We start from the raw sequence: 13,134 nt of genomic DNA on the forward strand, positions 1-13,134 counted from the left end.
ACCCCTCCTGATGCAGTCATGCGCCAGCTCACTCAGACACACACGTTTCTGCGGCTGGTGGCGCTAGGCCTGCTCCACCTTCGTGGGATTTCTTCACCAGGCCACCTGGGGCTGCGGGGCCTGCGCAGCAGAGCGCGTGCGCAGCAGGCAGGCTGAGCCATCGGCCACTTGGCCTCGCTCTGACCGTCTCAGTGCTCTGCTGGGAAAGGGCTCCATCCCTCCGCGACGCCTGCCAGGAATTCTGGCTTCTCCTAACACTTCAGATGCAGAAGAAGCACCATTCCCCCAAGAATACCCGTACGTACTGGGTAAAACAGTCTGGAAAAAATGGAGGAAGTAGTAACGTGTGAGCTGACCTCTGAGCAATGAACGACAGGCCCAGAAGCCGACAGGTAAATGGCTCGCTGTCACTCATCTTCAGACTATTCCAAGGTGCATTGGAGCCACGTGGCCTTTCCGGATAGATCTCGGTTTTAGGTGAGCTGGCGCCTGCCTTTCTCATTCTGGCGTGTGTTTCCTTTGGTTCCTCTCGTTAAAGCAGTTCCTTGCTGAGTCTTCCCCACCTCAGCAAGTGACAGCTGTCAAATTTAGTGTGTGTTTGTCTGTGTGCTGTGTGGTGTGCATTCTTTCTGATAGGCCCAGAAATTTACATTAAAACTACAAGATGAGAATATTAACTTATTAAATTAATAAAAACTGTGAGTTTTTATTATGTCCAGCTGGAAAGGAGAATGACAAAAGAAATTCTTATGGACTGTTTGTAGGAGGAAAATAATACAAAACATCCACATAAAAAATTTCTATTGTCATTTTGTTTAGTTTTGTCTTTTCTTCCTGCCTCTCCTGATTACATTGAGCATTTTATAATTCTCAATTTCTTTAAAAATTTTTATATTCTTTAAAGTTTTATGTAGTAAAAATTTTATATGTTATATAGTATTTCACTAAGTGAATGTCATACTTTAACCAGTCCACTAATGGATATTAAACTTGTTTCTAATTTTCCCTGTTATAAATCCTTATGCATGAAGTGGAAAGAAAGGATCAAATGGCATCACCAGACTGAAGAATGGAATGCCTAATCTGTCTTTCAAAACTGCTGAGTCAACTTTTTCCTCCCCCAAGATGTTTATCAGAATGTTTCTTTTATTCTTTATCATCATCAACACTAGATAGTAAAAGAAAAGTTTTCATTGATACATTAAGCAAAAAAGGTTGGTTCCTATTAGTACACATGTCTGAGGATGCCACTGAATTCAAGTCTTTTTTTTTTTTTTTTTTTTTTTTAAAATAATTATTTTTTATTGAAGGGTAGTTGACACACAGTATTACATTACATGAGTTTCAAGTGTACAACACAGTGGTAGAACATTTATATACATAATTCTAGGTTCCAGCTATCACCCTACCAGGCTGTTACAATATCTTGACTATATTCCTTATGCTATACATTACATCCCGGTTACTAATTTATTTTACCATTGGAAATCTGTCCTTTTTTTTTTTTTTTTTTTTTTGTGAGGGCATCTCTCATATTTATTGATCAAATGGTTGTTAACGACAATAAAATTCTGTATAGGGGAGTCAATGCTCAATGCACAATCATTATTCCACCCCAAGCCTAATTTTTGTCAGTCTCCAATCTTCTGAGGCATAACAAACAAGTTTTTACATGTAGAACAAATTCTTACATAATGAATAAGTTACATAGTGAACAGTACAAGGGCAGTCATCACAGAAACTTTCGGTTTTGCTCATACATTATGAACTATAAACAGTCAGTTCAAATATGAATACTGATTTGGTTTTTATACTTGATTTATATGTGGATACCACATTTCTCTCTTTATTATTATTATTTTTAATAAAATGCTGAAGTGGTAAGTAGATACAAGATAAAGGTAGAAAACATAGTTTAGTGTTGTAAGAGAGCACATGTAGATGATCAGGTGTGTGCCTGTAGATTATGTGTTAATCCAAGCTAGACCAGGGCAATAAAACATCCACGTATGCAGAAGATTTCTCTCAGAACGGGGGGGTGAGGTTCTAAGCCTCACCTCTGTTGATCCCCAATTTCTCACCTGATGGCCCCCCTGCGACTGTGCCTGTCTTAGGTTGTTCCTCCCTTGAGGAATCTTACCCGTCTCTGGCTAACCAGTCATCTTCCGGGGCCATACAGGGAAATGTGAAGTTGGTAAGTGAGAGAGAAGCCTTATTGTTTGAAAAAGTTAGCTTTTTACTTCTTTGCATATTTATGCCCTGTGGCTTCTATGCCCAGCATTTGTCTTGAGGTATCTTTACCACTTGGAAGAATTATGATACTCGGTAAATTTGATATGAGGCACGAATTCTATTTAAGGGTTGTAATTAGGAAGGAAGAAGAAAAGCTATAGAAGTAGCAGGCGGAAGAAAACATGGGAAGATTGATTATTTCTTTGATATATCTTCTTGTAGAGTAACTTCAGCATGTATAGGTTTTAAGCTACTACTTAAATTGCACACACACATTAACATAATAGGAGTATAGTTACATAACCAAAGCATATCTGTAATTACCAGCCATCTGCAGTGAAACCAAGAAAACCAGTTAGGCACCTTAGGCATTTGTGAAAACTTATCTATGATATGGTGGATATTGTCCAAATGAACTTGAACAGTCTGAGAGAAATCAGACAAATTAAAACAACCCATTCCTGGGGACTGTTCACATGCCATATGTTCTTTTAACAATAAATAGTTTGTAGTTGTAAGACTTTGGAGCGCTACAATTTGCACTTCTCCAAATTCTTGGTTGAGTTCCAACAGTATAGATCCAGTCCAATTTTGTTGTTTTACTGTATGCACAGGCCAGCTTAGATATCTCCTTCCTCATTCCCATGGCAGGTCCAGGAACTGGTGGGATGAGTGCATCTACAGCTGTGGCAGTGCGTGGATCTTTGTTGGGGTTTTTTGATGATCATCTTCTGGCATGAGTCTTCCAGAGGGTGCAGATGTTGGAAGTTCTTTTTCATATCATATCTTAGTTCATTTTCGGGGTAGCCCAATTAGGCTTTGATCCTCTGTATAAACACAAACAGACCCTTTGCCTACACTTTTATATGCCCTTTATACCCTTGTGTAGAACTCGTTGGAGGTTACCACACAGGAACTGCCCTTTTTTTTTTTTTTTTTTTTTTTGCTATCACTAATCTACACTTACATGACGAATATTATGTTTACTAGGCTCTCCCCTATACCAGGTCTCCCCTATAAACCCCTTTACAGTCATTGTCCATCAGCATAGCAAAATGTTGTAGAATCACTACTTGCCTTCTCTGTGTTGTACAGCCCTCCCTTTTCTCCTACCCCCCCATGCATGCTAATCTTAATACCCCCCTACTTCTCCCCCCCTTATCCCTCCCTACCCACCCATCCTCCCCAGTCCCTTTCCCTTTGGTACCTGTTAGTCCATTCTTGAGTTCTGTGATTCTGCTGCTGTTTTGTTCCTTTGTTCTTATATTCCACAGATAAGTGAAATCATTTGGTATTTCTCTTTCTCCGCTTGGCTTGTTTCACTGAGCATAATACCCTCCAGCTCCATCCATGTTGCTGCAAATGATTGGATTTGCCCTTTTCTTATAGCTGAGTAGTATTCCATTGTGTATATGTACCACATCTTCTTTATCCATTCATCTATTGATGGACATTTAGGTTGCTTCCAATTCTTGGCTATTGTAAATAGTGCTGCAATAAACATAGGGGTGCATCTGTCTTTCTCAAACTTGATTGCTGCATTCTTAGGGTAAATTCCTAGGAGTGGAATTCCTGGGTCAAATGGTAAGTCTGTTTTGAGCATTTTGATGTACCTCCATACTGCTTTCCACAATGGTTGAACTAACTTACATTCCCACCAGCAGTGTAGGAGGGTTCCCCTTTCTCCACAGCCTCGCCAACATTTGTTGTTGTTTGTCTTTTGGATGGCAGCCATCCTTACTGGTGTGAGGTGATACCTCATTGTAGTTTTAATTTGCATTTCTCTGATAATTAGCGATGTGGAGCATCTTTTCATGTGTCTGTTGGCCATCTGTATTTCTTTTTTGGAGAACTGTCTGTTCAGTTCCTCTGCCCATTTTTTAATTGGGTTATTTGTTTTTTGTTTGTTGAGGCGTGAGAGCTCCTTATATATTCTGGACGTCAAGCCTTTATCGGATGTGTCATTTTCAAATATATTCTCCCATACTGTAGGGATCCTTCTTGTTCTATTGATGGTGTCTTTTGCTGTACAGAAGCTTTTCAGCTTAATATAGTCCCACTTACTCATTTTTGCTGTTGTTTTCCTTGCCCGGGGAGATATGTTCAAGAAGAGGTCACTCATGTTTATGTCTAAGAGGTTTTCGCCTATGTTTTCTTCCAGGAGTTTAATGGTTTCATGGCTTACATTCAGGTCTTTGATCCATTTTGAGTTTACTTTTGTATATGGGGTTAGACAATGGTCCAGTTTCATTCTCCTACATGTAGCTGTCCAGTTTTGCCAGCACCACCTGTTGAAGAGACTGTCATTTCGCCATTGTATGTCCATGGCTCCTTTATCAAATATTAATTGACCATATATGTCTGGGTTAATGTCTGGATTCTCTAGTCTGTTCCATTGGTCTGTGGCTCTGCTCTTGTGCCAGTACCAAATTGTCTTGATTACTATGGCTTTATAGTAGAGCTTGAAGTTGGGGAGTGAGATCCCCCCTACTTTATTCTTCTTTCTCAGGATTGCTTTGGCTATTCGGGGTCTTTGGTGTTTCCATATGAATTTTTGAATTATTTGTTCCAGTTCATTGAAGAATGTTGCTGGTAGTTTCATAGGGATTGCATCAAATCTGTATATTGCTTTGGGCAGGATGGCCATTTTAACGATATTAATTCTTCCTAGCCACGAGCATGGGATGAGTTTCCATCTGTTAGTGTCCCCTTTAATTTCTCTTAAGAGTGACTTGTAGTTTTCAGAGTATAAGTCTTTCACTTCTTTGGTTAGGTTTATTCCTAGGTATTTTATTTTTTTTGATGCAATTGTGAATGGAGTTGTTTTCCTGATTTCTCTCTCTGTTGGTTCATTGTTAGTATATAGGAAAGCCACAGATTTCTGTGTGTTGATTTTGTATCCTGCAACTTTGCTGTATTCCGATATCAGTTCTAGTAGTTTTGGGGTGGAGTCTTTAGGGTTTTTTATGTACAGTATCATGTCATCTGCAAATAGTGACAGTTTAACTTCTTCTTTACCAATCTGGATTCCTTGTATTTCTTTATTTTGTCTGATTGCCGTGGCTAGGACCTCCAGTACTATGTTAAATAACAGTGGGGAGAGTGGGCATCCCTGTCTAGTTCCCGATCTCAGAGGAAATGCTTTCAGCTTCTCGCTGTTCAATATAATGTTGGCTGTGGGTTTATCATAGATGGCCTTTATTATGTTGAGGTACTTGCCCTCTATTCCCATTTTGCTGAGAGTTTTTAACATGAATGGATGTTGAACTTTGTCAAATGCTTTTTCAGCATCTATGGAGATGATCATGTGGTTTTTGTCTTTCTTTTTGTTGATGTGGTGGATGATGTTGATGGACTTTCGAATGTTGTACCATCCTTGCATCCCTGGAATGAATCCCACTTGGTCATGGTGTATGATCCTTTTGATGTATTTTTGAATTCGGTTTGCTAATATTTTGTTGAGTATTTTTGCATCTACGTTCATCAGGGATATTGGTCTGTAGTTTTCTTTTTTGGTGGGGTCTTTGCCTGGTTTTGGTATTAGGGTGATGTTAGCTTCATAGAATGAGTTTGGGAGTATCCCCTCCTCCTCTATTTTTTGGAAAACTTTAAGGAGAATGGGTATTATGTCTTCCCTGTATGTCTGATAAAATTCCGAGGTAAATCCATCTGGCCCGGGGGTTTTGTTCTTTGGTAGTTTTTGGATTACCTCTTCAATTTCGTTGCTGGTAATTGGTCTGTTTAGATTTTCTGTTTCTTCCTGGGTCAATCTTGGAAGGTTATATTTTTCTAGGAAGTTGTCCATTTCTCCTAGGTTTCCCAGCTTGTTAGCATATAGGTTTTCATAGTATTCTCCAATAATTCTTTGCATTTCCATGGGGTCCGTCGTGATTTTTCCTTTCTCGTTTCTGATACTGTTGATTTGTGTTGACTCTCTTTTCTTCTTAATAAGTCTGGCTAGAGGCTTATCTATTTTGTTTATTTTCTCGAAGAACCAGCTCTTGGTTTCATTGATTTTTGCTATTGTTTTATTCTTCTCAATTTTATTTATTTCTTCTCTGATCTTTATTATGTCCCTCCTTCTGCTGACCTTAGGCCTCATCTGTTCTTCTTTTTCCAATTTCGATAATTGTGACATTAGACCATTCACTTGGGATTGCTCTTCCTTTTTTAAATATGCTTGGATTGCTATATACTTTCCTCTTAAGACTGCTTTTGCTGTGTCCCACAGAAGTTGGGGCTTAGTGTTGTTGTTGTCATTTGTTTCCATATATTGCTGGATCTCCATTTTGATTTGGTCATTGATCCATTGATTATTTAGGAGCGTGTTGTTAAGCCTCCATGTGTTCGTGAGCCTCTTTGCTTTCTTTGTACAGTTTATTTCTAGTTTTATGCCTTTGTGGTCTGAAAAGTTGGTTGGTAGGATTTCAATCTTTTGGAATTTTCTGAGGCTCTTTTTGTGGCCTAGTATGTGGTCTATTCTGGAGAATGTTCCATGTGCACTTGAGAAGAATGTATATCCCGCTGCTTTTGGATGTAGAGTTCTATAGATGTCTATTAGGTCCATCTGCTCTACTGTGTTGTTCAGTGCTTCCGTGTCCTTACTTATTTTCTGCCCAGTGGATCTATCCTTTGGGGTGAGTGGTGTGTTGAAGTCTCCTAGAATGAATGCATTGCAGTCTATATCCCCCTTTAGTTCTGTTAGTATTTGTTTCACATATGCTGGTGCTCCTGTGTTGGGTGCATATATATTTAGAATGGTTATATCCTCTTGTTTGACTGAGCCCTTTATCATTATGTAGTGTCCTTCTTTATCTCTTGTTACTTTCTTTGTTTTGAAGTCTATTTTGTCTGATATTAGTACTGCAACCCCTGCTTTCTTCTCACTGTTGTTTGCTTGAAATATGTTTTTCCATCCCTTGACTTTTAGTCTGTACATGTCTTTGGGTTTGAGGTGAGTTTCTTGTAAGCAGCATATAGATGGGTCTTGCTTTTTTATCCATTCTGTTACTCTGTGTCTTTTGATTGGTGCATTCAACCCATTAACATTTAGGGTGACTATTGAAAGATATGTACTTATTGCCATTGCAGGCTTTAAATTCGTGGTTACCAAAGGTTCAAGGTTAGCCTCTTTAGCATCTTACTGCCTAACTTAGCTCGCTTATTGAGCTGTTATATACACTGTCTGGAGATTCTTTTCTTCTCTCCCTTCTTGTTCCTCCTCCTCGATTCTTCATATGTTGGGTGTTTTGTGCTGTGCTCTTTCTAGGAGTGCTCCCATCTAGAGCAGTCCCTGTAAGATGTTCTGTAGAGGTGGTTTGTGAAAAGCAAATTCCCTCAGCTTTTGTTTGTCTGGGAATTGTTTAATCCCACCGTCATATTTGAATGATAGTCGTGCTGGATACAGTATCCTTGGTTCAAGGCCCTTCTGTTTCATTGTATTAAATATATCATGCCATTCTCTTCTGGCCTGTAGGGTTTCTGTTGAGAAATCTGACGTTAGCCTGATGGGTTTCCCTTTATAGGTGACCTTTTTCTCTCTAGCTGCCTTTAACACTCTTTCCTTGTCCTTGATCTTTGCCATTTTAATTATTATGTGTCTTGGTGTTGCCCTTCTTGGATCCTTTCTGTTGGGGGTTCTGTGTATTTCCGTGGTCTGTTTGATTACTTCCTCCCCCAGTGTGGGGAAGTTTTCAGCAATTATTTCTTCTAAGATACTTTCCATCTCTTTGCCTCTCTCTTCTTCTTCTGGGACCCCTATAATACGGATATTGCTCCTTTTAGATTGGTCACACAGTTCTCTTAATATTGTTTCATTCCTGGAGATCCTTTTGTCTCTCTCTATGTCAGCTTCCATGCGTTCCTGTTCTCTGATTTCAATTCCATCAATGGCCTCTTGCATTCTATCCATTCTGCTTATAAACCCTTCCAGAGTTTGTTTCATTTCTGCGATCTCCTTTCTGGCATCTGTGATCTCTTTCCGGACTTCATCCCATTTTTCTTGCGTATTTCTCTGCATCTCTGTCAGCATGTTTATGATTCTTATTTTGAATTCTTTGTCAGGAAGACTGGTTAGGTCTGTCTCCTTCTCTGGTGTTGTCTCTGTGATCTTTGTCTGCCTGTAGCTTTGCCTTTTCATGGTGATAGGAATAGTCTGCAGAACTGGGACGAGTGACGGCTGGAAGGACTTCCTTTCTTGTTGGTTTGTGGCCCTCCTCTCCTGGGAGACCAGCGGCCTCTAGTGGCTTGTGCTGCGCAGCTGCGCGCAGACAGGGTTTCTGCTTCCTGCCCGGCTGCTATGGAGTTAATCTCCGCTGTTGCTGTGGGCGTGGCCTGGCTCGGGCAGCTACTCCAAAATGGTGGAGTCGCGTTGGAGCAGGAGCTGCTGGGAGGCTATTTATCTCCGTAAGGGGCCTCCCTGCTCCCTGCAGCCCAGGGGTTAGGGTGCCCAGAGATCCCGGATTCCCTACCTCTGGATTAAGTGGCCCGCCCTGCCCCTTTAAGACTTCCAAAAAGCACCCGCCAAAACAAAACAATGACCACCAAAAAAAACAAGAAAAAAAATTTTTTTTTAATTAAAAAAAAAAAAAAATTTTTTTAATTAAAAAAAAAAAAAGGTGGTCGTTCGTTTTTCTTTATTCTCCGGTGCCAGCCTCAGGCCTCTGCTCACCGGTCTTTCTGCCCTGTTTCCCTAATATTGGGGTCCCTGTCCCTTTAAGACTTCCAAAAAGCGCTCGCCAAAACAAAGCAGCAAAAAAGCAAAAAAAAAAAAATGGTCGCGCGCTTTTCTTATGTCCTCTGTCGCCCAGCCTCCAGTGCCTGCTCACTGTTCTTGCTGCCCTGTTTTCCCAGTATCGAGGGCCCTGCACTCTGGCCCGGATGGCTGGGGCTGGGTGTTCGGCAGTCCTGGGCTCCGTCTCCCTCCCGCTCTGCCTGCTCTTCTCCCGCCGGGAGCTGGGGGGAGGGGCGCTCGGCTCCCGCGGGGCTGGGGCTTGTATCTTACCCCCTTCGCGAGGCGCTGGGTTCTCTCAGGTGCAGATGTGGTCTGGATATTGTCCTGTGTCCTCTGGTCTTTATTCTAGGAAGGGTTGTCTTTGTTATATTTTCATAGATATATGTTGTTTTGGGAGGAGATTTCCGCTGCTCTACTCACGCCGCCATCTTCCGCCCCCCCTCCTCAAGTCTTTTTATATACTTTTCTCTTCTTTTGTCAAATTTTCCTTTGTCCATTTCCTTAGTGGGAATATCAGAGTGCCCTATTAGGACAAGTAATTTTGCAAACTTTACTCACCTGTCTCTACCTTTAATGTTACACTATAATTAATATATCCTGTGATATTTGATTCTGTTTTTTTAAATTAAAATGAAATCTCTTATTAAATTTGTTTTAAAAGATTAATCTGAATAAATTACTAATCTATTCCATTCAGTTAAGCTGAGAAGAGACAGACACAGCACCTCGAGGTTCTGATGCTTAAAAAGAGAATAGAGGCTCTTAATAGGGGTTGAAAAAAGATTTCTGAGCTTTTTCTAGGCAATTAATTGACATCCAATGTTTCAAGATTAATGTTCACATTACACAGAAAAATCACTCTATTGAAATCCAGATATCTCAACAATTCTTAAAATTAACCAATTGAGAACACTTGTGAATACAACATATAGATTTAGAAGGTTTCAAGATATAGGATAAAGTATGACTCTGACCAGAGGACTTGCCCCCAAGGTGGGCTAGGATTCACACCTGTGCCAATTTTCATAGGGTTTTTGTGAAAGGTCGTGCAGTTGGGTCCCTATAAAAGTGTTCATCTACGGGGCGAGGGACTGCTGAAGTCTGGCTCACATTCCTTAAGCCAGAGCAGGTATCCTGACAAGAAGCGACTTCTGCCAACAGAAAGGAGAGCTTTTCTTTTCGTGAAGGCACTGACCTTTTGCCAAGTCAAACACCCATCTTTGGGATGCAACTTCCCAGAGGGAGGAGCCCCTAATAACTCAGGAGATAAGAAAGGGGAGGCATTTCCTAATTTATCCACCAGACTTTGTGTCTTTTCCTAATGTATCTGCCATGAGTAGGCTCTTTTGCTTATTTGCACAAAGGTTAGTTACCATCTTGTTTCCAGCCTTAGATTTCTTTTTTTTAATACTAATTAAGTCTTATAAATGGCTGGAGTGCTTCAAATCTTGCCTCTACACTACATCTTTGCAAAGATGGAGAAGGGAGGAAACTTAACTTTTCAGATTTTTTTCACTCACAACTGCTAACTAGAAAGTTTGAAGTTTTGCTAAAGTCAGAATTATATTACTACATTATCAAAACTGTTATCTATTATCAGAAAATGCAGAGATTACAGAAACCTTAAGATGGATCGAAAGTAAAGAAAACTAAAGAGTATAGATTTTAAGTTTTCTGCCTTCTCAATCATATTTATTTTGTGTCAAAATTAAATTATATCTGTCTATATTTTCTATGAAAAGCTATGCATGCATGTAAACATAAACACATAAAAATAAATTCAGTTTTGCAACCTAGAGTATATATGTGAATTAATCGTAATTCTTACTGCCAGTTCTAATGTTTCCATTACTGAATTTTTATTTTTGCTTTATTTCTTGGTAATTTTTTTCCAGGAAGTACATGGGTTGTATATTTTGTAAGGTGCTAAACACAGTGTAGCATGATAGCTAAGGTCTCAGGGTCTCAGAAGATGTAGGTGCATGTTCAAATTCTGACATTTTTTCTGTGGGACTCTAAGAAAATTTAACAATTTTGCATTTTATAGCTCTCAAATTTCTTGTAGGATTAGTATAAGTCTAATGGATTTATGCAGGTGAAGCATTAATCCTAGAGTTTTTTGAACTATCTCATATATATAATAGCTGAGTATAAAAAATTTGAGGTCATAGTTCACTTTCAAAACTGTAGACATTGTTTTACTATGTTTGGACATGTCATGGTGCAAAAGAAAAGTCTGAGTCTAGCTAATCTTTGGTTCCATTATAGGTATATTTCTCTTCCTTTTTCTTTAAATGATTGCTTACTGAAATTTCCCTTCAACTTTTGAATTCAATAATGTTGTGAAAATGTGTGGAGGTATGGTTCTCTATTCATTGACATTCTTACGGAGTTTTGAAAACCTCCCATCTTCACATATCCTTGTTTAAATGTATAAAAGGTATTTCTTCTGTTACCAGGTATGTATTTATTTGGTAAGCTTTCATTTTAGTTAATCATGTTTTATAGTCAGTAATATTATGTGTATTTTGTTTTCTTTCATACCTATGCCTTTTTCCTATTTCATCTGTTTTCCTTTTTGTTCTGCATAATTGAAGAGGTTTTCAAGTTTTTCTTCCATTATAGCTCCTTAATAGTTATTCATAGTTGCTCTGTTTCTAGCAGTGTAGATTGTAATTCTGCAAATGCATTTTTAGTTTCCTTGCATTTATTTCTTGTCTAATTCCCTTTTTATATGATCTGTTTTTTAATCCCACATTGTTTTCTGTTTATACCAGACTGTTCTTTCCTCTAAATATGTTTCTATAATTTTATATAAATCATGTATTTTGCATTCTTTTGAGAAAACCAAACACTTTCCTCATGCTTTTTTGCCCTAAATTCTGCATCAGAGTGCTTACACGTGTCTCTCCTTTCTTCATTTTTTAAGATGATATTCTCTTTCCTTTGCTGTACAGTATTTTTCCATAGGTCTCATGGTTTTTCATTTCCCTTTTGCTGTTTATTAATTATTAGATTACATGGCTTGTTCTTGGTTACCCTTTATTAACATTTGAAGAAGGGTGAGATTTTTATTCTCGTATCTCCAGCTACAGGCGGGATGATAAAAGTCAACTCTTACTTGACTTCCCATATTCTAGCCAGTATTTCTGAATATTTCTCAACTCTTCAGAGATGGCAGCTTTCTTCTACAACCTTTCATGCTTCTCTGATATCTGAAATTGTCAAAATTCATGAAAAAGTACAGTTTCCTTCATTCACAGCTCTGCTTTTGTTGTTTGTTTTTCCTGATTCTTTCTTCATCTATGTTTGTCTTGTAATGTCCACTCATAAAATACAGAGGGAGGCTGCCAGCATCTGCTGTCTACTGGGAGCTAGTCTCTCTGAGGACATATAGAAAGACCAGGGAGGTAGTTGGAATGAGAGAAAGTTTAACTCCCTCCCATTAACAGATGCAGCTTCGTAATAAAGTGGTCACTGACTGGTTTATGGTATGTTCAGATCCCAAAACAAGGAATTGGAAATGAGAGAGATACATGCTATCTGTTTTCCCTTTCCTGGCAGACTTTTATTTGTTATAAACAACAGATTTTCTTTCTAAATCAGTTTTGGTCTATTAGAACATTTTAATCTGTGATTTTAAAAATTTTGTTTTTATATTTTTATGTTCAATGTTGAGAGAAATATTACTCAGGGATACATTAGGGAGTGGTAGTGATACATCATTTCCAATTTGAACTTGAAGATCCATTTAAATATTTTTATGGTAAAAATTTGGAAATGCTTCACAATTTTATAGTTTGGTTATCATTATATGAATTTTGTGCATTTATAATATGCATTATTCTGCATAATTCAAAACCATAATATTTTCAAGGATTCTTTACTGACACAAAATGTTTTGTAAAAACAAACCATGAATGAAACAATATTATCCCAATCTTGTTAAAAATAAAATGTGTATATTGCACAGAAAATATCTTGGGAAAACACATGATGTGTTCAACACTGGTTATCTTGGGCTGTTGAGGTTATGGGTGAATTTATCTTCTGTGTACTTGTACACATTTTCCAATTTTTCTTCAAGAAGTGTTTCTTTTAGAATCTGAAAAAAATAGGTTTTTTTTTCTGTTCTGTTTCGCCCTATTTTATGTTTAAAGAGAGAGTAG

Source organism: Manis pentadactyla, chromosome 10 (assembly GCF_030020395.1).
Source record: "Manis pentadactyla isolate mManPen7 chromosome 10, mManPen7.hap1, whole genome shotgun sequence".
NCBI lineage: Eukaryota > Metazoa > Chordata > Mammalia > Pholidota > Manidae > Manis > Manis pentadactyla.